We start from the raw sequence: 19,126 nt of genomic DNA, 5'->3' as shown, positions 1-19,126 counted from the left end.
CAGTGAAGCTGGCTGCCTTATATAATGCTCAGTAACTTGTAACAGTAACAAATTTCAACTAACTACCCAATCGGTGAAAGCAACTCTCAGTCCTTCATTTGCATACTGGTGGCCCAGAGTGAGAACTCCAGCCAGTCTGAATACATAACACAAACCAAATTGATTTAAATCACAATTTAAATCACTAGTCAGTAAGACTTGATTTAAATAATTGTTTTACAGAAAGATTCATTCTTGCTGGTATAATCTTAAGATTTACAACCAGATGAAGGTTTCATTTTTGGAATAATAAATTAGTTTTTACAGTTATATCGAAAATTACTGATTTGGTTATACTATTAGAAATACATACAGATAATTATGAAATTATTGTGAGGTTTAATAAGTTAGCTGTTTATATTTGGACAACTTTTCTGCTGTATTTTATTGGAAGGAGAAAAATAATAATTTCATTAACAACAATTTAAACAATTTATTTAACTAAAACAATAACATTATAGCATATATATCCATGTTTGTTAACTGATGTGGTTAAACGGTTGTTGTTGTTTTTTTAAAAAAAACTTAGACTGAGTTATAGCACACATGAAAAACTTAAAACGACTCCTTATTTCCTGATGAATAGCCTTTGGACTATAATGCAACTTAAATAGAAAACTATATTTAGAAAGATTTTTCTTCCAAAAGCATTTTATTTTAAAAATCCAATTTAAATAAAACAAATCTGATTTAAATAAAAAATCCTATTTTTAAAAAAATCATTGATTTTTATTCACCCTGCTTCCACATGTTGATTGTATTCAGATTTAGAATGTATGAATATATAATATAGCAATTTTATATGTTAAAGAAAGAATTCCACGGAAGGTTAGATGGGAAGTCAATGGATATGAGGGATTTGTTTTGAGTATTGTCTAAAAGAATTTGTAAAATCTGAAAATTTAATTAAAAGGTTATGAGAGAGAGAGAGAGAGAGAGAGAGAGAGAGAGAGAGAGATATGTATGAACAGTGCTACTCTTAGGGATTGGTGAATCTATCAGTTTTGGATTCTCTCAGTTTTTTAATTTTTCCATTCTTAAATTCAGTTCATTTAATTTCCACATCAGTTTGTATTTTTTTTTAAAAAAAATCTCATGAGAAATAGCCAGCACTTTAGCATGAATTTCCCATAATATACATATTTTTGTAAGCAGTTTTTGTTCAGTATAATTGTTTAATCGCATAATGGAAATGGTGAATACCTTTATGTACCGTATTTTTCGCTCTATTGGACGCAGTTTTTCCTCTCCAAAAATTGAGGGGAAATGTGTGTGCATCCTATGGAGCGAATGCAGGCTTGTGCCATAGCCGCGCGCAACCCCTCCGGCAGGGAGAGGCTGCACGGGGCTATGGCTTCTTTAGCCCTGCACAGCCTCTCCTGGCAAAGAGAGGCTGCACGGGGCTAAAGGGGAAGCCAAAACAGTGAGCGGGATGGATCCCGCTCGCTGCCTTGCCTTCTTCCATAGCTGTGTGCAACCGCTCCGGCAAGGAGAGGCTGCACGGGGCTATGGCTTCTTTAGCCCCACGCAGCCTCTCCCGGCAAGGAGAGGCTGCACGGGGCTAAAGGAGAAGCCAAAACAGCGAGCGGGATCCATCCCGCTCGCATAGCTGCGCACAACCCCTCTGGCAGGGAGAGTTTGTGTGCAGCCTGTACGCTGCTCTTTGGGGCTGGGGGGGGGGGAATATTTTTTTCTTTGATTCCCCCCCCCTAAAAACTGGGTGCGCCCTATGGTCCGGCGCGCCCTATGGTGCGAAAAATACGGTATATTGCTAAGGGTTTAACGCTAGAAAATTCCGTTGGAGGATACTAAGCTATAAGAGAGCTCTCTAGCTGGGTTCATGATTAACTCTGCTCTGTTCTCTGCTCTTTTGCGTGAGTGTTTAACCTTAGCTCATGTGATTAAGGTATTCCATTGCAAATCTTGATTTTGAAAGGGAGTTGGCTTTTGGTCTCTTGTTCCCAGGCACAGTGGGAGAAGGATGTGATAATGATGTATCCCCAGGAGCTGCATAGCCTTGGGGGGGTGGGAGTGTTAGAATTCTTGCTCTGTGATTGCAGTCATGGAGTTGTTGTCTATCAAATGACGTGGTATGTTTTGACTCCACAGAGTGGGAAGTGACGGAGACAGGATGTTTGTGTTACTGTGTTCCGTGAAGTGGGACTATTGTCTTTTGTTCTTTTTCTCTTTGCTGTCTGATGCTAGAGAGAGAGGGAGCCATGTTGCAGTGCTCTGTGTGTGTTTATATGTAAGTAAAGTAGATTAGCCAAAATGCTGAGTTGCTGAGGTCAGTTACGCAACTGCGCAAACTCTGCGGATCCCTAAGTGTGCTGATGTTTCTTGGCATCGGTCGCTGTGCTGCTCAGGCTGAAGACAGCTTTTGAAGCTCCTGAACAAACGACCAGGAAGGAGAGAACATGTCAGTCGGGCATGTGTCTCTGCCAGGGTCCTACTTGAGTGTAGGATGAGCTCCTGACGGGGGGGGGGGGTGCAGGTTAATGCAGGCAATGGGATAGACAGAGCTTTGATTTTTTGCTCTGTTCATAATTATGTTATATATTTAAGAAGAAGGACCTATGCTTGAATATGCATATACAGTGGTACCGCGGGTTAAGTACTTAATTCGTTCCGGAGGTCCGTTCTTAACCTGAAACTGTTCTTAACCTGAAGCACCACTTTAGCTAATGGGGCCTCCTGCTGCCACCGTCCCGCCGGAGCCCGATTTCTGTTCTTATCCTGAAGCAAAGTTCTTAACCTGAAGCACTATTTCTGGGTTAGCGGAGTGTGTAACCTGAAGCGTATGTAACCCGAGGTACCACTGTACTTTATACAACTTTATGGATGCATCATTGATTGTTTTCTATCTGTTTTTAAAGACGTTCTGGTTAGTAAAGCTTTGAATAATGGGTCTGGACAATTTTTATTCCAAAATGGGCCAGCTTTTATGTATCCAATTGCTTCATGCTGTGCAATATTAATATCTGCAATATATACACATTTTTGAAAGCAATCTCCCCAATATGACACATTTGCACATGCTGTTTTCATTAATATAGACATTTATGTGTCCACTTTATCCCATGGCATGCACTTTTGCACATGTTCTTAGCTGGAGAACTGCACTGTGAAATTTGGAGAAGTTTGTTTCGGTTTGCATATTGTTTCGCAAAGGGCAAATTAGGTAGGTTTGCCTTCACAGGCAAGCAGGATCAAATTTCCTCTCCAACCCTAGTTACTCAGAAACATGTTTGCCTTTCATTAAGCAGCAATGCCTAATGACATGGCACGTTAATTGGACCGACTTTTTTTTAACCCGAAGGCCAGTTTAACAGAGAGTGCCCTTTAGTAGAGACAAATCAACAAAGGCGAAGGAGGAAGGCAAAGATTTTCACCCTGGAATGAGTCTCTGAGAAATCTCTGTGTGGAACTGAGAAATTACCGCTAGCCGTTTTACTGGCAGACTGAACAAGACAGCATTTCGGCTCTCAAGGTCACTTTTGGGCGATGCAAAATTGCTTGAGAAATTATGTGTAAATCTGAGTAATGTTTCCAAAAGCCGAGACAATTGTCTCTGCTCGGGTGGAATGGAAAGGCTGAGGTAATTCAGTATTTGTCTTCTCTTTTGTAATGGACATAAACAGGTACTTTGGCGCACATTATGCCACTTCACTTTCGGGAGAACGCTGCCTCGGATGAAAACAGCAATTTGATCTGTTGGCCCTTATGCAATACGTCCTGGAAATGAAATCGAGAAGCAGGTGACCTGCCTTTGCTAACCATTTCACAGTGGAACCTATCGGTTAAAGCAGAAAGCAAAGTGGCTTTATGTCTAGAAAGGAAAAAAAATAGGGTAGAACAGGGAAACAAAGAAAAAGGCACCAAAAACTGAGGCGGGTGGGGGCATGTATTTATAACAGGAACCTGCTGCCTCCTCCCAGATGTTGCGCGGCGAGTTCCCACCTCCCACTGGAAGAAATAAAGACACAAGACACCATAGTTATGGTTAATGGGCGAAAATTGGCCACAACTTTATTGATTGCAGGAAATGAGCGGTATTGGCCTAGGCATTGGTCCTAATCAACTAACCGGCTTCAGGCTGTATGCCTGAGAGGCCGGGAAGGGTTAACACCAGCAGGGGGAGCCCTCCTGATGCACATCAACTAGGCACTCCCCTGGGGTCACTGCTCAGGGGCGTGCCTTGGGCCCTGGCCTCCCTAGGCTTCGGACAGGGCCACGCCCCCGGAGTCCTTTACCGGACTACCCTTCGCAACCGGGGGAGGTGATGGCGCTCCTCCCCCCTGTCCATCTACATAACAATACCCCAACCAATGCCTCACCGCCAAACCGTGAAAGTTGTGACGATTTGCTATGAGGTAGGCGAAAAAACCAAATGGCCGGTGCCAATTTGCCAAGTGGAAAAATTCCTACCAAGCCTCTTAATGGCAACCAACTGAAGTCCATAGCAACGTCAAAGGAAAACCTTAAAGGGAGGGTGGGAAATTCCCCAGCTGATCGGTGGCAAAGAGGGAGCTCCTCTGCCGCGCTTGCCTTAAGAGCGGCAAGCCACGCCCCCTGAGCCAGCCGATAGGCTGGCCAGGGGATGACGCGGCAGAGGATTCCCCCTGTAAGTGCAGGGCTGAGAGCCAGCCTCTGCGCGGGCGTTGTGGGTGGGAAGCCCGCAACCCCACCTCCTCCCTAGGGTTGGAAGTGGCTTTATTGGATTTCAGCTCCCATTATTCCCAGCCACATGGGCAATGGCCAGAGGATGATGGGAATTGTAGTTCAGTAACAAGTCCACAGGTTCCCCTATCTCAGCTGGGGCAGGCAGGTGGCACAACCCAGTCAACCATGTGCCCATTGGGGCAGAGGAACACACTGGAGCTGGCGGATTAGTCTTTTGGGGTACTGGGAAGGAATTTTTCATGCTACTTCACCGTCTCTGCAATCCACATCTGTAGAGTTTAACTGGACTTGACTCCCAGGCAGGGAGGAAATCATGACAGCAAAGTCTTGATAACACCCACAGTCTGAGTGACCTGCAAACAGTGATTGTTTTGGAGGAAGCCATCAATAAAAGGTCTCCCAAAGTGGGAAAGCAATAGACAAGATGCTGGTAAATATCACTGCTGAGAGTACAACCCATTCTTCCACCCCATGTATGTTGCTGCTATTTGCTTTGTCATCTTCGTGGATTTGTGTGTGTGTATGTCTGTGTGCGTGCGTGCGCTAAAGTCTTCATGGACATAACAAATCCTGGGTCCATAAATATTTCAGGGTTGGAAGAAGGGGAGTTTTCATTTTTAAGAGCAAGTGGTGCTCCTCAAAGTGTGTTATCCATACAGGACGACTTATGCTTCTGTTGGTGCAATGTTTTCGGCAGATTGTTCATAATCTTCACAGCAGATTGTCCACAGGAAGGGATGCTGGTGTTGCAGATGGTCGCTGCAAAAAAACTCCATCAATCTCTTTTCTGCATCCACCAAACCCCTGAGAATTCCAGCACTGCAATGTATGAAGCAACTTCTCCTGAATCTGTCCCTAGCATCATCTACTCTGCCTGGCAGTGGTTCTCCAGAGCCTCAGGAAGATGCCCTGAAACATGATGTGGCGTTCGTACGGAGCCCCCGGTCGTCTCACGGACTATTGACCCGTACACCACTAATCCGCTGCCACCAACCAGGTCCTCCCTAGTAAAATCACTTCAGTCTCAGTCAGCTTTTCAATTCATAAAGAAGAGTGTATTTTATTTCAGACTTAAAACAAAACTATTACAGCATTCCAAACAGTGTTCCTCTTTACTTTCTTAGTCTTATGTTCCTCTTTCTATCTCTGCTACCACCCCACACTCACGGACCAATGCCCTAACTGTCTCTCTATTACCAACTGCCTTTCCCAACCACCCAACCCACTCAAACCAACCAACTACCCACCCACAACTCCCAACGAACTAACTCTCAGAACTAGTTTTATAGACCCACTGACTCCACCCCCCCTGGGTCCTGTCTGTGCAGCCTATTTAACTATTTCCCCTCCAGCACTCTCTCATATATGGTAACGTCACACATGAGGACCTGTGTAAAGTATGTGCTTTGCTGCTTAGGTACTGCACCTCCTCTACAAAGCAAGTTTCTAACCCTCATGATAGAATCATAGAATTGTAAAGTTGGAAGGGACCATGAGGATTATCTAGTCAAACTCCCTGCAGTGCAGGAACATTTTGCCCATTGTGGGGCTCGAGCCCATGACCGTGAGATTCGAACCCATGCTCTACCGACTGAGCTATTAACAGATGCATGGGTGTTGTTACTATCTTCGAAAGGTTCTGATCACCCAGAGATCCTTGAACTTTTGACAGTATAGACTCTGTAAGGTGCTGTCAAAGTGATCAGATCAGACAATGGTATTGAAAAAGCTGTCAGTGTTTGAATTCCTCACCAATGGTGTCCCTGTATCGGGAAATTTTTAATGTCTAATGTTTTACAATTTTTTATGTGCTGGGTGGCTGGGGAAACCCAGCCAGATGGGCGAAGTATAAATAATAATATAATAATAAGTTCTTTGCTATGACAAGCTGGTCTTGCCCCTTTTTCTGTGCTTTTTGGTAAGCTGGCTGGCTGCTTTCTGGTTTTCTTTCCTGCCTAATACCTTTCCTATACGACTACTCTTTGGGCTCGTAGGATTAATTGCCTCCTCTTCCGGAGAAGACATGTTCCCCCTCCTGCTTTCCGAGCCTGCCCATGCTTCAAGAGAAGGGGTCGGCAACGTGCAGCCCATGGGCTGGATGCAGGCCATGAAGACCATTTTACTGGCCCACGAGCCACCCCCAAACCTAGCCTCCCCCCCCCCTAGTTCCTGCTGTGGGTCTGGAAAACCCCCAGCTTGCTCTTCATTTAAAAGGCCAAACTCTCTTGCTCCCCACAAGCGCCTTTCCAGACTTTCTCCTGCGGCCTCGGCTTTCAAACTGGTGGTGGTTCCTTTCTGTTCTTAATGGTTACACTGTTTTCTTCATCATGAATGTTAACCTATCCTGAACTCTGGCAACAGGCCAGGAAAGCAGATAAATGCATCAAAAATTGGTGTTAAGGATGTCCAGCGTCTTGGAGCTCTCTCTCTGCTTCCGCATTAGCTCTCTCCTCCCCAGCGACTGGCTCATTTATTTAAGAATCCACAAAGGAGGGCAGTCTGTAGAAGACTGAAAGACTAGGATCCCTCCCATTTAAGAGAATAGGATCGAGCACAGATTATTTTTGCACTTGCGCTAGAGTATTTTGGCAAAGGATACTAGATATTATTAAGGACATAATCAGATGTGATATAACTTTGACACCTAAGCCATCTCTCTTACGCCTTTTGAAAGGCATAATTAATAAGCAAGATTTAGAATTAGCCACGGCTGTATTTACTGCAGGGAGGCTAGTGATAACTGCCAACTGGAAATCTTCAGAACTGCTGGGTAAATTATAATGGCACACTAAAATCTTGGGCACAGCATTGCGACCTAAACGTGCTGGCTATCAAGGGAGAAAGATGAGCTCCTTGTTGAGGCCACTTGGGCCTCTGTAACACGGGGAACAACAAACAGCATTCCTCCAGATGATTACGGATCATTGCCTCTACCTGGTACCAATGATACTCACTGGTTTGCTTCAACAAACAGCAGACTAGCGTGGAGCAACAATGGAAAGAACAGCGGAGATTTTTGCTTTCTTGTTTATATGTGAGCATGCAATGCATTCATTTACAATACAAATGCAGATTAAAAAAGAAAATTAAAGTTTTTGTGACAGAAAAAGAAGTAAAAACTAGAAAAAAAACCTTACAACTCTTCATGAATGAAGAGAAGATAAAGGAGTGGCTGAAGGGCTGAGGAGATACCCTCCAACATTTCTCCCAAGAAAATAGGGGTGTCCAGTGGTCTCTTTCTCTGGAAAAAGAGGTGCAGGAACTAACCACGAACACTTCCCTCATTCTCTTAGAATGGCAATGGTGTCCACCTGAGAGGTGACAGAGCTGAGTTCCGGTGAGTTCCAGATGGAAAAAAAAAGTCCTGTGGGCATCCTATTCTATACCCTCCAGCATTTCTCTGATGAAAACAGGGACATTCTAATGAAAAGTGGGACATTCCTGTTAGGATATAGTTCCGTTCCACCTTAAAAGGAACAGGCATGACTGTTGTGTGTCACATGCCTGTTTACTTCCAGCACAGGCTTGCTGGGAACTTCCGTTTGTATATTGCTTTTGCGATGCTGCTGTGTGCTTGGACACGAAGGGAAGCAGACATGTTTTTCCTTTGTTCCTGAACTATGCTGAATAAACGCCTGTAAATAATGCTTACACATGTCTCTGTCTGCCACTTCCGTTGTGAGAAGTTATTCACTCTGCTGACTAGAGCGTGCCAAGTCTCCCCGGCAGCGTCCCAACAATTCCATGATCAAATCAGGAACCAGGATGGCTTCCTTAAATCTGGGACTGTCCCGGGAAAATAGGGACACTTGGAGGGTCTGAGGAGATGGGGACGGCGGAGGATTTCACACTGACTCAGATACTTATTTACCTGCATCTCAAAGAACATGTTTCCAGCATGCTAGAATATGAAGCAGCCTCTGTTTCTTTTGCCCTCGTCTTCTCTCTACACAGGATAGACCTGGACAGGCAGCCATGACCGATTCTCTCATAGGCCTCAATTTCCAGCACTTGTTTATGCGAAAGCTGTTGCAATCGATCTATGCTCTGTTTAGACCACTTCTCTGCATTTTCCTGGATTTCCTTGAATAATTTTATGTGCCTTTAATTAGGGAGTTTTTAAAGTGGCATGATACGTCACCCTCATGTCTATGCAAGTTGTATAAGATGACCCGAAGCTGCAGAAAGCGCTTTGCTATTTTGGAAACTGGGAAGATGTCAAGAAAGAGACTGAGAGATAAAGTGTTCCCCAAAGACACCGATGATTTATGTAGTGGCAGTCTCCAAGGACTCAGGTGTACCCCAAAGGAGCGTACTGAGCTGCGTAGCAGAATTCCCTGGGGGAATAATGAAGTTTCCTGAGAACGGCAGCTGATTCCCCCCACCCCGAGGTAAAAAAGAGCTCTCTTCAAACTGTCAAGCTCAGAACTATCAGTTTCCATCAGTCCCAGCAAGTTTGGCCATTGGACAGGGATGATGGGAAATGTAGTCCAAGAGAATTTGAAAGGCCACAGATGGCTGCTTACACTCTCCAGTGGGCCAGAGGCTGAAGTAGGTTTGTAAGCTAATCATCATCATCATCATCTGTTACCTGGACAGGTAAAAATGGCTGTCAATCAATGCGTGCAGGTTAATTGCCGAGAACCTTATGTTGCCTTTTTGGAATGAAAGTATATACGGTTTGTCGGTAGCATATTTTAAATTCTATGTTGTGCTTTCAATTAGATCACATCCATAACCTCTTTAGCAGTCATGGTTTTCCCCAAAGAATCCCAGGAAATGTAGTTCACCCTCCAAGGTCGTAAAATGTTGGATTAGGTCAGTTTAATTGTATTGATTGATTGATTGATTGATTGATCGATTATTACGTACCGTTATTGAAACTAATTGTAATTGTGGCTAACACGTTTTTCGAATTGTAACGTTTACTCTGGTTCATCTGATATGCTGTGAAGTATAGGTGGGTTCCCACAAGGCAAGACACAGTGATAACAGCAAGAACCTTTATTGAACTAACAGAACTGGACAACAGGGGTGCAGCAACTGCTTATATACATTTCTGGAGGCCTGGGCCACTCCCACTCCCAATGTGATTGGCTGTCTAAACTTCCAAGCTGCGAATCACAACTCAGAGTTCAAGGGCCAATGGCAGAGACCAAAATCCTGAAATGTTCTGTGATTGGACATCATGTATCGAGTCAGAACACAGGAGCTCAGAATCCTTAGTCCAGACTCAAGCTCAGGCAAACACAGACCACTGAATACATAACATGTTGTGCGACATTTTGGGCATAGTAGCGTAGATAGGTGATGCTGGAACATGATATCCCATTGGAATATCTGAATAGTGGCCCTTATCCATCCTCTGAGCTGGGATCCTGACTTGGCTTACTCCCAGTTCCTTAGAGAAACTCATGGTTGAGGGTCTCTTCTGCAACGGTACCTTGGCTTTGGAATAGTGTGTGAAAAATGCATTCTTACTGTTATTATATCGCTAGGCTGTTTTTTATTTTCTAAGGGTGAGGGAAAAGAAACAGCACAGAGCACCTATACCTTCCCATTCAGTAGCGCTCATCCCATTCAATGAATAAAACATTGCATGTACAGTAATAGTTGAGAACTTCTGGCTTATCTGCTGTTTTATGCCTCCTCTAATGTAGGTCACGTCACATATCAGCTTATTATTTGGGTTCTTAAATGTGTTTAATAACTTAAGACGGCGGCCGTATTTTTGTACACGGCGTGGTTATTTTAAAACTGGCGTTGCGGAACGGCTAAAAATACATCTCTGTGTTCTGCTGAGCTCTAAGAGGCAAAGCCACGGAGGCTTAAGAGATTTATTTTAAAGTTCAGGAAGTGTTAGATGCTACAACAAACTGTAAGTGTATTATTTCGCAGGAAAGGGGATCCAGACTTAGCTGTCACTTCGACCTCGCAAGGGAGATATGTGCCCAGAGGCAGCTTTCCCATGAGGAATTCTCTGTTGCATCAGGAGTTCTCTGTGCATCCTAAGACACTGTCTCAGGCAGCCTGGGGATTGTTGTACATGCCTGGAGAATTTAGGGGTTGGCCATCTTTTTAGGACAATGGGCACGGGTGAATGCCATGGGTATCACCACTTCTGGCCACTCCCACCCAGGGATTGGGGTAAAAGTTGAACTCAGCACACAGGGGTGGGGGTGGGGGGGAGAGGAAGTGGGAAAGAGCATCACTCTTCCAACTTCTTCCTTCGTGGCCATGGTGAGGGAGGTGTCTCAGAGACTTCTGGGGCATCAGAAAACACTGCAGGGGTGCTCTTGTGCCCACAGGCACCAAGCTGGCAACCTTGGCTGCAGGAAGAGCAACACATTTTTACAATTTAGTGACACCTCATGATCATTGGAAAAACACACAAGAGTGTAGGCATGGATGTGTAGACAGTTTGGAACAGGAGTGGCAAATCAAACGTAATAATAATAATAATAATAATAATAATAATAATAATAAATTTTATTTATATCCCGCCCTCCCCAGCCAAAGCCGGGCTCAGGGTGGCTAACAACAATAAAACAGTATAAAAGTATAGCATAAACAACACTCTAAAATCATTCATTATAAAATTAATTAATTCAGGCCACTGGCAACCATTGGGCCAGAGCTCCGCGAAGATTGCCAAAGGAGGGAGTCAGGCTGTGCCCTGGCCAAAGGCCTGGTGGAACAGCTCTGTCTTGCAGGCCCTGCAGAAAGATGTCAAGTCCCGCAGGGCCCTGGTCTCTTGTGACAGAGTGTTCCACCAGATCGGAGCCACAGCCGAAAAAGCCCTGGCTCTAGTTGAGGCCAGCCTAACTTCTCTGTGGCCTGGGACCTTCAAGATGTTTTTATTTGAAGACCGTAAGTTTCTCTGTGGGGCATACCAGGAGAGGCGGTCCCGTAGGTACGAGGGTCCTAGGCCGTATAGGGCTTTAAAGGTTAAAACCAGCACCTTAAACCTGATCCTGTACTCCACCGGGAGCCAGTGCAGCTGGTGTAGCACCGGGTGAATGTGATCTCGCAGCGAAGACCTCGTAAGGAGTCTCGCTGCAGCATTCTGCACCCGCTGGAGTTTCTGGGTCAGTCTCAAGGGCAGCCCCACGTAGAGCAAGTTACAATAATCCAGTCTGGAGGTGACCGTCGCGTGGATCACAGTGGCTAGGTCAGGGCGAGAGAGGTAAGGAGCCAACTGCTTAGCTTGGCGGAGATGGAAAAATGCCGCCTTTGTTATAGCTGCAATTTGCGCCTCCATGGAAAGGGAGGTGTCGAAGATTACACCCAAACTCTTAACGTACTGTTTTGCTGGTCAAGTAAGAGCAGAAGGCCAAACACCTGGCATCTATGTAAGGTGTGGCCAATCCAGAGGTGCCATACTGCCAGCAACTGCAGGGTGATGTTGTACTATTTTCACTAACATGTGCAGCATTATCATTATTATTATTATTATTTACTAAATTTGTATACTGCCCTTCATCCACAGATCTCAGGGCGGTTCGCAACATAAAAATACAATAAAGGTAAAGGTAAAGGGACCGCTGACCATTAGGTCCAGTCGTGACCGACTCTGGGGGTGCAGTGCTCATCTCGTTTTATTGGCCGAGGGAGCCGGCGTACAGCTTCCAGGTCATGTGGCCAGCATGACTAAGCTGCTTCTGGCAAACCAGAGCAGCGCACGGAAACGCCGTTTACCTTCCCGCTGGAGCAGTACCTATTTATCTACTTGCACTTTGAAGTGCTTTCAAACTGCTCGGTTGGCAGAAGCTGGGATGGATCAACGGGAGCTCACCTCGTCGTAGGGATTCGAACCGCCGACCTTCTGATCGGCAAGTCCTAGGCTCTGTGGTTTAACCCACAACGCCACCTGCGTCCCCAATACAATACAAAAGCACAAAATACATGATAAACAACAACAAGAAACCCTACAAACAATAACCCCCACCCGTTCCCACCAACAAATTTAAAAGGGCTTGAAGAGGAACTTTCCCCCTGGTGCCTAAAGGTGTTTGTAATGAAGGCGCCAGCCGCACCTCCTTAGGGAGGCAATTCCACAAACAGGGAGCCACTGCAAAAAAGGTCCCGTTCTCGTTGTTGCTACCCTACGGACCTCTCGTGGAGGAGGCACACGAAGAAGGGCCTCAGAAGATGATTGCAGGGTCTGGGTGGGTCCATATGGGGAGAGAGTCAGTCCTTGAGGTATTGCGGAAATTTATGCACACTTTACCATAGTGTATGCATTTTTGTACGCATTGCTTGGCCGGAGAACTACGCTGTGAAATTTGGAGAGGCGGGGATTTTGAAGGATGGCCTTGTTTCTGGCTCGTGTATTGTTTCTGGAAGTCTGAATTAGGGCAGGTTCACCTTTAAATGCTGTCTAAATCGAATTTCTCTCTCTTCCTAGCTTCAGGTCTGCAAAATCATCCTAGCCAGGGAAAGTCTAATGCGATGTAACCTGGCAATGCACTGTGGTAGGTGGCCCCAGCAGTCCAGCTAAAACAGCGATGACCAAGAGGTTACCTCCGAAATCCAAACCTACTATTCAGTGGGGGGTTTATGAATGTCTGCTGAGCTTGACACACTGCATGGCACCTCCAAGGCACATCTAAATTAAGCGTGATCGGCATAGCTGCTTGTGTTCCCTCTTCCCCCTTTTCCTCTTCCTGTATAGGTGGGCAAGGTGCTTGGCTGCTGAACAGTGGTATAATTTCGGTACCCAAGGAATAGGATTTAATAGGAGGATGTGCCCATAAAGCAGGATTTTGCTCCTAGCGCTTGGAGACGCATGTCACCAAGCGGGTCTGCAGTCATGATCCTCATCAATTTCACACTGCTGCCAGTGTCTCGCAAATAGGGCTGCTACTTAAATGCTTTGCTCCTTCTCTCCCCAAGGACGAAAGGATTAGAAGCTCTTCTCAAACAGAGGCTTTTTTTTAAATAAGAGGAACTCAGAAAGAGACGGCTAAAAACAAGGGAGATGGACAAAACAAATGGCTTTGGGTTTGTCAGCTGGCCCCATATCAATGATGCCTTCAGAACGAAGCCACCGCCTTGTACTTTGGTGTGTGCTAGGGCCTTAAAGTGACAGAGTGGATGGGAGAAAGACTCCCCAGAAGAGAGTCCATGAGACCCATGATCAGAGTTGGCGAGCAAAATTGGCAAAATTCCACAGGGTGGGCTCTCTCCTACGTCAGTAGTACAGTGGTACCTCGGGTTAAGTACTTAATTCGTTCCGGAGGTCCGTACTTAACCTGAAACTGTTCTTAACCTGAAGCACCACTTTAGCTAATTGGGGCCTCCTGCTGCTGCCGCGCCGCCGGAGCATGATTTCTGTTCTCATCCTGAAGCAAAGTTCTTAACCTGAAGCACTATTTTTGGGTTAGCGGAGTCTGTAACCTGAAGCGTATGTAACCTGAAGCATATGTAACCCGAGGTACCACTGTACTGCAGGCTCGCTCAGTGGCGGCAACAACAGCAGTGGAAAGCACAAATGCTCTGATGGAGCTGCAGTTAAAATGTCCCACAATGCTTTAATGTTTTCATGTGGCATTGTCGGAACTTAAAATGGCGGCTCATAGACCTATCAACTTGGTATCTATCAGTTAAAGGGGAGAAGCAGAGGATGCAGTACCAGCAGACCCTGCAGGGGTCTCAAGACCCTAACTGCTGCCCTAAGGTGATGCCAACCAAGCCTGCCAAGTAGTGAATTTCTTATGGTCTTCCTTTGTGCTCTTTCACACCACTGTCAGTTATCCTAAGTCATTCACCTCCCATTGCTTTGAACAAATGATGTCCTTCCTCAGCACTCCATCCCTTTCGTTATCTAGCTAGCACAAGCCCCATCCCCATTCTTTAAAAGGTATCCAGAGCCTTGTATACTATCTTTTAACATAACAAACGTCCTCCTGGATCAGATGAGTGGTCCTTCTGTGTTAATTTTAATTTTATTGGAATTTTATTTACAACATAACACAAACACCCCCCCCCATACACAAACCCACCCTCATTAAACGTGAACATAACATACAGTGAGCATAACATACAACAATACAAACAACCAAATAAAAGACTTCCTTTATCCAGTATCTGGCCTCCTTATTTACTTCTTATAAACTGTTTCCTTTATGGATAATGGTTAAGATTTTTCTAATTATAACTTAAATATCCACAAAGTCTCCAGATGAGTGGTCCTTCTGGTTCAGCACCCAGTTTTCTAAAAGTTGGGCATGAAGGAAATAATGCTCCCATTTTTGTTCTCTAGCAACTGGTAATTCAGAGCCACAAAATCGCCAAACCTGAAGGTTGCCCAGTAGCTACCAAACAGCCTGACCTATTATGAATTTATCTAATTCCCCTTGAATCCATTCCTCCCTTGTCTTGTGGCGGCAAATTCTGTTGGCATTATGCTTTGCAGTTCTCATGATTTCTAATGGCCTGGCATGGATATTGTGGTGTCAGCATGAGGGCTAAACTACCCTGGACCAATGCAAGAGCATTGCCACGTCCACCCACCTGCACCGCTAACCTGGAAGCAACTAGGGCCATATGAGTTCTTGTTGGTTCACTCCATATGTTCCCATCAAACACCATGCTTTTTTGATTAGAATACTTTAGAAAGCTGCCCCTAAGCTGCTAAGCCCTAAATGGTTTTGGCCCAGTATATCTGAAGGAGCATCTCCACCCCAATCGTCCGCACTGAGGTCTAGCTCCAAGGGCCTTCTAGTGGTTCCCTCGCTGAGAGAAGTGAGGTTACAGGGAACCGGGCAGAGGGCCTTCTGGTTAGTAGCGCCCACCCTGTGGAACGCCCTCTCATCAGATGTCAAGGAAATAAACAACTACCTGACTTTTAGAAGACACCTGAAGGCAGCCCTGTTTAGGGAAGTTTTGAATGTTTGTGTTTTATCGCTTTATTATTATTAATATTCTGTTGGGAGCCTCCCAGAGTGGCTGGGGAAACCCAGCCAGATGGGCGGGGTATAAATAATAAAGTATTATTATTATTATTACTAGTCCACCTGTTTTCCCAAGCAAAAAATCATTTCCTTCAGGAAAGGGGATAAGAGGAAGCAGATTGTCGTTGCTTTTATGGCCTAGAAGTGAGGCCTGCACTGGCTTCTACCCTTCTCCCTTCCTCAAGGAAAGACCATGAGGTACCACTGCAGATCAACAGGTTCCTTTCTTGCTGGCTTATACCTCTTTATATGGGGAAAGATACCTCTCAACTGAAGGACCTTTTTGAATCTTACAAAATATTTTGTGATAAGATGTGCAGGGCAAAAGCAGATTCTAGACAATTTCGACAAGGAAAACAAAGCAGAGTTAGAAAAACAAACAAACTCGTAATTAATCAGCCCAGGCAGCATACTAAGCAATGTGATGGATTCTCCATCACAGAAATCTTTAAAAGAGAGATTGTGTTTTGTGTGGTGGTTGGGGCGGAGTGAGGGGAGAGAGAGAGAAAAAGAGAAAGAGAAAGAGAAAGAGAGAGATGGGGGATATGCCATAATGCAGCCAGGATATTAGGCTTTTTGAAGGAATTGCTTGTGAAATGATATGCCCTGCACATTATGTAGGAGGTCAGAGCAGATAATCATTCCTCCTGGCTGTAAAGTATTTCAATCCATGAGAATTTATTATCTGCCCAAGGCAAAATGACACTATCGTACGCAGAACAACAAACTAAAAGGAGGGGAGCCAGGAGGAGAGGGGAGCGAGGATGGCCTGAGGGTTTTTTAATGGATTTTTAAAGGATAAAGAGGACCTTTTTCTTAAAGGCTAGCTTAACCATTGTGGGTAGCCCATGTTTTGGACTCCAGGTCTCACCCACCACTTGGAGTGTTACCTGTGGGTGATGGGAGGTGAAGTCTGCAACACCTGAAGAGGACCGTGTTGACTTCTTCTGAACTGCTAAATGTAAGGCACAAACAACTTATTCCCTTTCTGCTTCTGCTGTGGTTAGAGTTGACCTGGATGCTGTCAGTATGGGAGGCGTTTTTATGCATTCTGCAGGGCAAACCTGGGCTTGCTACTGAAAATGGATTTGACAGGGCCCATCTCCCAGTGCAGAAGGAGATAAGGTCTTCAACTGTCTACCTTTCAAGGTAGCAAATTCCCTAGTTCAACAATGAGATGTGTGAAGAAGTACTGTCTTTTATCTGTCCTGAATCTTCCAACAATTAGCTTCATTGGATGACCTCCAGGTTCTAGTATTACAAGAGAGAAAGAAAAACATCTTCCTCTATCAACAATCCTCCCTTGTGTACCATTTTCCTGACGAGACAGAAGTACTGTTTTTGGTGGGCAGGTGTGGAGGACTCCCTGGTCCTGAATGGGGTAACTGTGCCCCTGAGGGACCAGGTGTGCAGCCTGGAGTCATTTTGGACTCACACCTGTCCATGGAAGCGCAGGCCAATTCTGTGTCCAGGGCAGCTGTTTATCAGCTCCATCTGGTATGCAGGCTGAGACCCTACCTGCCCGCAGACTGTCTTGCCAGAGTGGTGCATGTTCTAGTTATCTCTCGCTTGGACTACTGCAATGTGCTCTATGTGGGGCTACCTTTGAAGGTAACCCGGAAACTACAACTAATCCAGAATGTGGCAGCTGGACTGGTGTCTGGGAGCGGCCGCCGAGATCACATAACACCGGTCTTGAAAGATCTACATTGGCTCCCAGTACGTTTCCAAGCACAATTCAAAGTGTTGGTGCTGACCTTTAAAGCCCTAAACGACCTCGGTCCAGTATACCTGAAGGAGTGTCTCCACCCCCATCATTCTGCCCAGACACTGAGGTCCAGTGCTGAGTGCTTCTGGTGGTTCCCTCCCTGCGAGAAGTGAGGTTGCAGGGAACCAGGCAGAGGGCCTTCTCGGTAGTGGCACCCGCCCTGTGGAACGCCCTCCCACCAGATGTCAAAGAGAACAACAACTAGCAGACTTTTAGAAGACATCTGAAGGCAGCCCTGTTTAGGGAAGCTTTTGATGTTTAACAGACTATTGTATTTTAATATTTTGTTGGAAGCCACCAAGAGTGGATGGGGAAGCCCAGCCAGATGGGCGGGGTATAAATAATAATTAATTAATTATTATTATTAACTACAAAGGGAGTGAGAAGAAGCCACATATGCTTCTTTGAGATCTTGGGAGGAATGGTGCAATGTATACATAAACATGTTGCAAAGTCTATAATCGTCTCAGATATTAATAGCTGGCTACCTGTGGAACACAAGGCTTTCAAGGAGAAATAAGGTTTTAGCTGGGGTGTACATGCACTCCAGTAAACATTTCCTCCAGAGAGACTTGTTTAGAATCATAGAACTGTAGAGCTGGAAGGGACCACGAGGGTCATCTAGTCAACTGTCTGCAATGCAGGAATCTTTTGTCCAATCTTTTGGTTGATGCTTAGTGGGTGAGCAAGAATCCCCTCCCCCAACGTAAGTCCGTGTTGATACTATTTTATTTCTCTCTTTTTCTGTTCCCCTGTGTGGATAGAGTCATTATATAGGGGACTGGATTAATTATATCTAATTGGGGACAGGACAACAATGAAGTTCTTGTCTAGCGTCTTGACTAGCATGTTCTCTAAGCCATCTATGACATGATGTCGTAGACACAAATTCCTAGCATAGCAAAGGAAGTTTCATGGTTTCCAGCACCAGATACCTCCAGCTTTCATAACACAGAAGCATATTCTGAGAAGGAAGAAAGACTTGGTGTTCTCACCTAGCCACAAAGAGGAAGGAATAGCTCAAGTGTGTTAACTTCGCTTTTTCCATCCAGCAAGACTGACCAGTGAATACGTTTTTTCTCATCTCCCTCTTTCCCTGCTTGTGTGACATAACACAAAGCTTGTGAGTCATTTGGGCCTTCTACTCTGCAGTAGGGATGGATGAACTTGCCTATTCGTGGTCCATGTCACCTTTGCATGTCCTCCCCCTCCAAGTGCCATTCATTTCCCTTTCTGCATTAGTCTGCCATTCAAAGGATGTGTTTAAATACCTATTTTCCTTTAAATTTAAACTGCTAAGGGCTGATAAATCTGTTGAGTACCTTGTCTCCTGAGATGGAAAAGGATCAGCGCATTGGTCTCAGAGGTGTGGATCAGGACATTTAGTTAGGAAAATTGCAAATACCGACTTCCGCAAGCATCCCTACTCTCCACCCTGCCTCTATCCCACCCTGCAGGTGAGAGTGAATGGTTCCTCTGGTGGCAGAGCTCTATCTAAGGCTAACACTCACTGTTTGCAAAGCACATGAAAGGACATCAAAATACTATGCACATTTATGCCCCAGACCCAACCCCTCCTCATGGAAGGCCTGTGTACCAAAGCAGAGATTTTCTATCTATCTATCTATCTATCTATCTATCTATCTATCTATCTATCTGGGACGCGGGTGGCACTGTGGGT

General features: G+C 45.2%; 1 protein-coding gene and 1 long non-coding RNA gene across 2 annotated transcripts in view; both read right to left on the bottom strand.

The window, feature by feature from the left end:
• The window catches only part of LOC308478528, a 578,068-nt gene that overhangs the window by 160,599 nt on the left and 398,343 nt on the right, over nt 1-19,126 (bottom strand). The gene's annotated exons all lie outside the window — the stretch shown is intronic.
• Nucleotides 1-19,126, bottom strand: part of SPATA16 (spermatogenesis associated 16) — a 147,035-nt gene that overhangs the window by 55,698 nt on the left and 72,211 nt on the right.

The sequence above is a fragment of the Podarcis pityusensis genome (assembly GCF_964106645.2).
Source record: "Podarcis pityusensis genome assembly, chromosome: 5".
NCBI lineage: Eukaryota > Metazoa > Chordata > Lepidosauria > Squamata > Lacertidae > Podarcis > Podarcis pityusensis.
This window is presented reverse-complemented; position numbering and strand designations above follow the sequence as displayed.